This window comes from Mandrillus leucophaeus, unplaced genomic scaffold, assembly GCF_000951045.1.
Source record: "Mandrillus leucophaeus isolate KB7577 unplaced genomic scaffold, Mleu.le_1.0 Scaffold414, whole genome shotgun sequence".
Lineage (NCBI taxonomy): Eukaryota > Metazoa > Chordata > Mammalia > Primates > Cercopithecidae > Mandrillus > Mandrillus leucophaeus.
The window spans coordinates 8,538-15,728 of NW_012104410.1; positions in this window are offsets into that span (position 1 = coordinate 8,538).

Sequence of the window (7,191 nt, forward strand, 5' to 3'; positions counted from 1 at the left end):
CTCGGCCTCCCAAAGTGCTGGGATTACAGGCTTGAGCCACCGCGCCCGGCCAATTGCTGCCTTCTTAGTGTGCTCCTCTGCTCCAGTTGCTTTTATGCTATAGCTTTACTTAGTGCACTTCAGAGGAGACCAGTTTTCACTCACCTATTCCTGAGAGTTGCAGACAAATGTATGAAGTAATAGGGCCATAAATATTTTGATTTATATTATAGTCTTGTGGGTACTTTGTTAGATGTTATTAGATTATTTATTAAAATACATTTTTTTTTTAAGAGTGTGTACATGGCTCACTGCAGCCTCAAACTCCTGGGCTCAAGTGATCCTCCAACCTTAGTCTCCCAAAGTGTTGGGATTACAGTTGTGAGCCACCACACCCGGCCTCTCCTGTTTTCTTGAGAGTTGTTCTGTTTTCTATAAATTAAAAAAAACATTTTTTCCCCTACCTTTCTAGACCCCGTTTTGTTTTTTGTTTTGAGAGGGAGTCTTGCTCTGTCGCCCAAGTTAGAGTGCAGTGGTGCAATCTCGGCTCACTGCAACCTCCACTTCCTGAGTTCAAGCAATTCTCCTGCCTCAGCTTCCCAAGTAACTGAGAGTACAGGCGCCTGCCACCACGCCCAGCTAATTTTTGTATTTTAGTAGAGACGGGATTTCACCTTTTTGGCCAGGAAGATCTCAAACTCCTGACCTCAAGTGATCCACTCGCCTCAGCCTCCCAGAATGCTGAGATTACAAATGTGAGCCACTGTGCCTGGCCTTAGACTCTGGTTTTATTAAAAGCACTGTTTTACTTTTCTTACTGTCAGCTAATTCCTGTCACCCATCTCATCCGCCCCTCAAAAACCCCAACACTTCAAAAATGTTTATGAGGTAATTCAAGACATCTAAGCAATATATACGATAATATAGTAATCTTTTTTTTTTTGAGATGGAGTCTCGCTCTCTTACCCAGGCTGGAATGCAGTGGTGCAATCTTGGCTCACTGCAACCTCCACCTCCTGGGTTCAAGCGACTCTTCTTTTTTTTTTTTTTTTGAGATGGAGTCTTGCTCTTCTCCCAGGCTGGAGTGCAGTGGCATGTGGCGGCGTGATCTCGGCTCACTGCAACCTCTGCCTCCTGAATAGCTGGGATTACAGGCGCCTGCCAACATGCGCAGGTCATTTTTATATTTTCAGTAGAGACAGGGTTTCACCATGTTGACCCGGCTGGTCTCAAACCCCTGACCTCAGGTGATCGTCCGCCTCGGCCTCCCAAAGTGCTGGGATTACAGGCGTGAGCCACTGCACCCGACCATAGATGATCTTTTACCTGTATCCAAGTTCATGAAGCAATACGTTACAAATACTGGTAAAGCCCATAAAAGCACCCTTTGTTAACACTTTTTAACATTGCTACTGAACCTTTGGTTTTATCAGACAATGATATGGTTGTGTGTGTAGATGAACTTCCTTACTTTAATCTTCTAGTTTAAAATGAAAGTAGAAAATTAAACTATTTTGGTCTGAACTGACTGTTAATTTAGTGGAATTTCTTGACTTCTGCTTTTAGAAGTAGGATGATTATAACTACTGAATTTATTGTGATGTAGATTTATAGATATACAAATACATATGAACAAATTAAGTTCATGTGTATTAACTATTCTTTGTACCTCTTGAACCACTTCAGATATGTCAGTGTTTTAGATCTTAACTGCCTATAGGGCAGGAACCACCTCTGTTTTTGTTTTTGTTTTTTGGTTTGAGACAGAGTCTTCCTCTATCTCCCAGGCTAGAGTGCAGTGGCATGATCTTAGCTCATTGCAACCTCTGCCTCCAGAGTTCCAGTGATTCTCCTGCCTCAGCCTCCTGAGTAGCTGGGATTACAGATGTGCACCACCACGCCCAGTTAATTTTTGTATTTTCAGTAGAGACCGGATTTCACCATGTTGGCCAGGCTTGTCTCAAACTTTTGACCTCAAGTGATTCACCCTCCTTGGCCTCCCAAAGTACTGGGATTAGACATGAGCCACCAAACCTGGCCTTTTTATTTTTTTTATTTTTATTTATTTATTTATTTATTTTTTTTGTTTGAGACGGAGTCTCGCTCTGTCGCCCAGGCTGGAGTGCAGTGGCCGGATCTCAGCTCACTGCAAGCTCCACCTCCTGGGTTTACACCATTCTCCTGCCTCAGCCTCCCGAGTAGCTGGGACTACAGGCACCCACCACCTCGCCCGGCTAGTTTTTTTGTATTTTTAGTAGAGACTGGGTTTCACCGTGTTAGCCAGGATGGTCTCGATCTCCTGACCTCGTGATCCGCCCGTCTTGGCCTCCCAAAGTGCTGGGATTACAGGCTTGAGCCACCACGCCTGGCCTATTTTTATTTTTTAATAATACAAAATGTGTTTGCTGCCATAAACATTTGGGTACGGAATAAATACGACGTGAAGGAGAACAGTGGTTGTGCACAAAGGACTGCTGATGTAAATTACAGTTTCAGTGTGGGTAATGGGAAAATTCAAAGCATTTACTTGATAAAGATCTGTAGAACTTAAATTTGCAAACTTTTTTTGAGGATGGGAAAAATAAGTAACAATTATCTATATAAAATTGATTAAAAATAGTCAAACAATGCAAAATTAATAAGAGAAAGTAAAATTTACTGAAATTTGTCCAAATGGATTCACTGTTGACAATTTGGTGAATATCCTTCCAGCCATCTTTTTGTACATTTCTGTACAATTATCTATGTATAGTTTTGTCAATAGGCACTTAATTATGATCATACTATCCACAGTGCTTTGTAACCTATTTTCACTGACCAGTGTGTTATGAACATCTTTTATATGTAAGTAAATGTAAAGTCTTCATCATTTAAAATGATTTTATGGTGATTCCGTAGGGTATTTGTAGTAGAATTACTAGAATTTATTTAACCTTATTGATGTACATTTGTTTCCAAAATTTCAGTGTTATAAGCAATACTGTGATGAACATCCTTATCCAATATTTGATTTTTCTTTTTTTTTTTTTTTGAGACAAAGTCTGGCTCTGTCGCCTAGGCTGGAGTGCAGTGGCACGATCTCGGCTCACTGCAACCTCTGCCTCCAGGGTTCACACCATTCTCCTGCCTCAGCCTCTCGAGTAGCTGGGACTACAGGCGCCTGCCACCACGCTCAGCTAATTTTTTGTATTTTTAGTAGAAACGGGGTTTCACCATGTTTGCCAGGATGGTCTCGATCTCTTGACCTTGTGATCCGCCCGCCTCGGCCTCCCAAAGTGCTGCGATTACAGGCATGAGCCACTGTGCCTGGCCTGTTTTTTGTTTTTTTTGAGCCTTAGCCTCCTGAGTAGCTGGGACTACAGGTGTGCACTACCACGCCCGCCTAATTTTTGTATTTTTATTAGAGATGGGATTTCGTCATGTTGACCAGGATGGTTTCGATCTCCTGACCTCGTGATCCACCTGCCTGGGCCTCCCAAAGTGCTGGGATTACAGGCGTGAGTCACTGGTCCCGGCTCATTTTTAGTATATTCACAGGATTGTGCAACCATCACCACAACCTACGAACATTTTCATCACCCAACAAAGAAACACCTCTTGCCCATTGGCAGCCATGCCCCATTCTCACATTCACTTCCAGCCCCAAGTAACGTATGTACTTTTCACCTCTATAGAATTGACTATTCTAGATATTTCACATAAATAGAATCATACAGTATGTGCTCTTTTATGACTGGCTTCTTTCACTTAGCATAATGTTTTCAAGGTTCATCCATGTTGTAGCATGTATTAGTACTCTTTTTTTTATTGCTAAATATTTCATTTTGTGTATATATACCACATTTTGTTTATTCATTCATCAGTTGGTGGACATTTGGGTTATTTCTGTGTTTTAGCTATCATGCATAATGCTGCTATGAATATTTGTGTATACGTTTTTATGTGAACATATGTTTTAATTTCTCTTGGTAATATACTCAGGAGTGGAGTTACTGGGTTAGATTCAGTTGTGATGAGTTCGAGTGTGTACCTTTGTTTTGTTTCTTTTGTTTTTTGGGTTTTTTTGAGACAGAGCCTTGCTCCATCACTCAGGCTGGAGTGGTATGCTCTAGGCTCATTGCAACCTCCACCTCCCAGGTTCAAGTAATTCCTGTCTCAGCCTCCGGGGTAGCTGGGATTATAGGTGTGCACCACCACACTGGGCTAATTTTTTTTTTTTTTTTTTTTGAGATGGAGTCTCCCTCTGTCGCCCAGGCTGGAGTGCAGTGGCATGATCTCGGCTCATTGCAAGCTCTGCCTCCCGGGTTCTTGCCATTCTCCTGCCTCAGCCTCCCAAGTAGCTGGTACTACAGGCGCCTGCCACCACACCCGGCTAATTTTTTTTGTATCTTTAGTAGGGATGCGGTTTCACTGTGTTAGCCAGGATGGTCTCGATCTCCTGACCTCGTGATCCACTCGCCTCGGCCTCCCAAAGTGCTGGGATTACAGGCATGAGCCACTGCGCCCGGATGTTTTTCTTTTTTTTTCTTTGTTTTTTTTATTGAGACGGAGTCTCGCTCTGTCGCCCAGGCTGGAGTGCAGTGGCGCGATCTCAGTTCACAAGCTTCACCTCCCAGGTTCACGCCATTCTCCTGCCTCAGCCTCCTGAGTAGCTGGTACTACAGGTGCCTGCCACCATGCCTGGCTAATTTTTGTATTTTTAGTAGAGACAGGGTTTCGCCATGTTGGCCAGGCTGGTCTCGAGCCCCTGACCGCAGGTGATCCGTCTGCCTCAGGCTTCCAAAGTGCTGGGGTTACAGGCATGAGCCACCTTGCCTGGGTGAGTCTATATCTTGATCTTAAACATACTGGTTGCCAGATTTTGTTACTATCCTTGGCAGTCTTACTATTTTACTTATGTCCTAGAAATACTAAGTTTTTCTGGCCTGGCGTGGTGGCACGCACCTGTAATCCCAGCACCTTGGGAGGCCGAGGTGGGCAGATCACCTGCGGTCAGGAGTTCGAGACCAGCCCGACCAACATGGCGAAACCCTGTCTCTACTAAAAGTATAAAAATTAGCCAGGCATGGTGGCAGGCGCCTGTAATCCCAGCTATTCAGGAGACTGAGGCAGGAGAATCACTTGAACCCAGGAGGTGGAGGTTGCATTGAGCCAAGATTGCGCCATTGCATTCCAGCCTAGGCGACAAGAGCAAGACTCCATCTCATAAAAATAAATAAATAAAAGCACTGAATGCTCTTATCTATTTCATGCACACAACAAATAATGATACTGGCAAGGCATATTGAGATGTCAAGAAAATTTTGCACAGTCAAGAAAATTTTGATATGTTCATCATAATCATTACTTATTTTAAGAAAACATGATTTTGGGCCGTGCTCAGTGTTGATTAAATAAAATATTGGTATATATCTTATTTCATGATTACTTACTATGGTTTTGCCACTCCTTAAGATATTTTCCTAATATTGTTAGCTACGATGTGCGATCTTGGGTCCCTGCAACCTCCATCTCCCGGGTTCAAGCGATTCTCCTGCCTCAGCCTCCCAAGTAGCTAGGATTACAGGCGCCCACCACCACACCCAGCTAATTTTTGTATTTTTAGCAAAGATGGAGTTTCATCATATTGGCCAGGCTGGTCTGGAACTCCTGCCTACCTCGGCCTTTCAAAATGTTGGGATTATAGGTATGAGCCTACTTCATTAGTTTTTCACAGTAATTTTATGAAGTTGATAATTCATCACAGTTTTACTGATGGAGAAACTGACAACCAGAAAAGTTTTTGCTCATTCTCAGAAACTTAATTAAATGGTTGTGAAAGGACTCATATGTAATTTTCTCTTACTCCAAAACCTGTTCTTAACCTTGTACTCCAGTACATCTTCCTAGTTTTAGCTCTGCCAATATCATGAAAATCTCAGACATTCTGATTAAAGTTGTTTTAGTGCTATAGGCTGCACCTTAAAAGTGATTGAATGAGAAGAAGGCAGGGCAAGGTGGCTCATGCTGGTAATCCCAGCACTTTGGGAGGCCAAGGAGGGCAGATGACCTGAGGTCAGGAGTTTGAGACCAGCCTGGCCAAACTGGTGAAACCTCGTCTCTACTAATAAAGAGTGAAAAATTAACCGAGCATGGTGGTGCACGCCTGTAGCCTGTAGTCCCAGTTACTTAGAAAGCTGTGGCAGGAGAGTTGCTGGAACCCGGGAGGCAGAGGTTGCAGTGAGTCGAGATCGCGCCACAGCACTCCAGCCTGGGGAACAGAGAGAGACTCCGTCTCAAAAAAAAAAAAAAAAAAGAAACACACAGAAATTAGCCAGGCATGGTGGCAGTATCCTCTACCTGTAATCACAGCTACCCGGGAGGCGGAGGTTGCAGTGAGCCAAGATTCTGCTACTGCACTCCCACCCCGTCTTAAGAAAGAAAAAAAGAGTGAGAAGGAAAGCACAAGGAGAGGTTTATTAGGCATAGTAACTCAAAATTATGTCGAAGAGCTGAAAAGATTAAAGATTACGTACAGAAGTAAAATCAAGAACCTGGATTTCTAGATGTTAAGTCTTTCCTACCTCATTTAGTTACTTTCTTTCCTTATAAAATACATAAAACAAAGCAGGCAAAGTTAACACCTTGTGTTTATTAGAAATCTTTTTTGGTTTTTTGGTTTTTTGAGATGGGCTCTTAGTCTGTCACCCAGGCTGGAATGCAGTTGTACAATCACGGCTCACTGCTGCCTCCACCCCTCAGGCTCAACTGATTATCCTGCTTCATCCTCCCAAGTAGTTGGGACTCCAGGAACACGCCACCATGCCCAGCTAATTTCTTTTTCTTTTTCTTTTTTTTTTTTTTGTAGAGATGAGGTCTTCCTATGTTGCCCAGACCAATCTCAAACTCCTGGGCTCAAGCAGTCCTCCTGCCTTGGCCTCCCAAGGTGCTGGAATTACAGGAGTGAGCCACCGTGCCTGCCCAGACACCTTAAATATGTGGATAGACTTGCTAACTTATTTACAAGATGCCATTATAGACTAATACTTATTTATAGTAAATGCTTTGAAAATTTGAGAAAGGCTAGGCAGCAGTGGCTAACGCCTGTAATCACAACAGAACATTTTGGGGGACTGAGGTGGGAGGATCCCTTGAGCCCAGGAGCTCGAGATCAGACTGACAACATGGCAAGACCCAGTCTCCTTAAAAAAAGGGAAGAAATGGGCCGGGCGC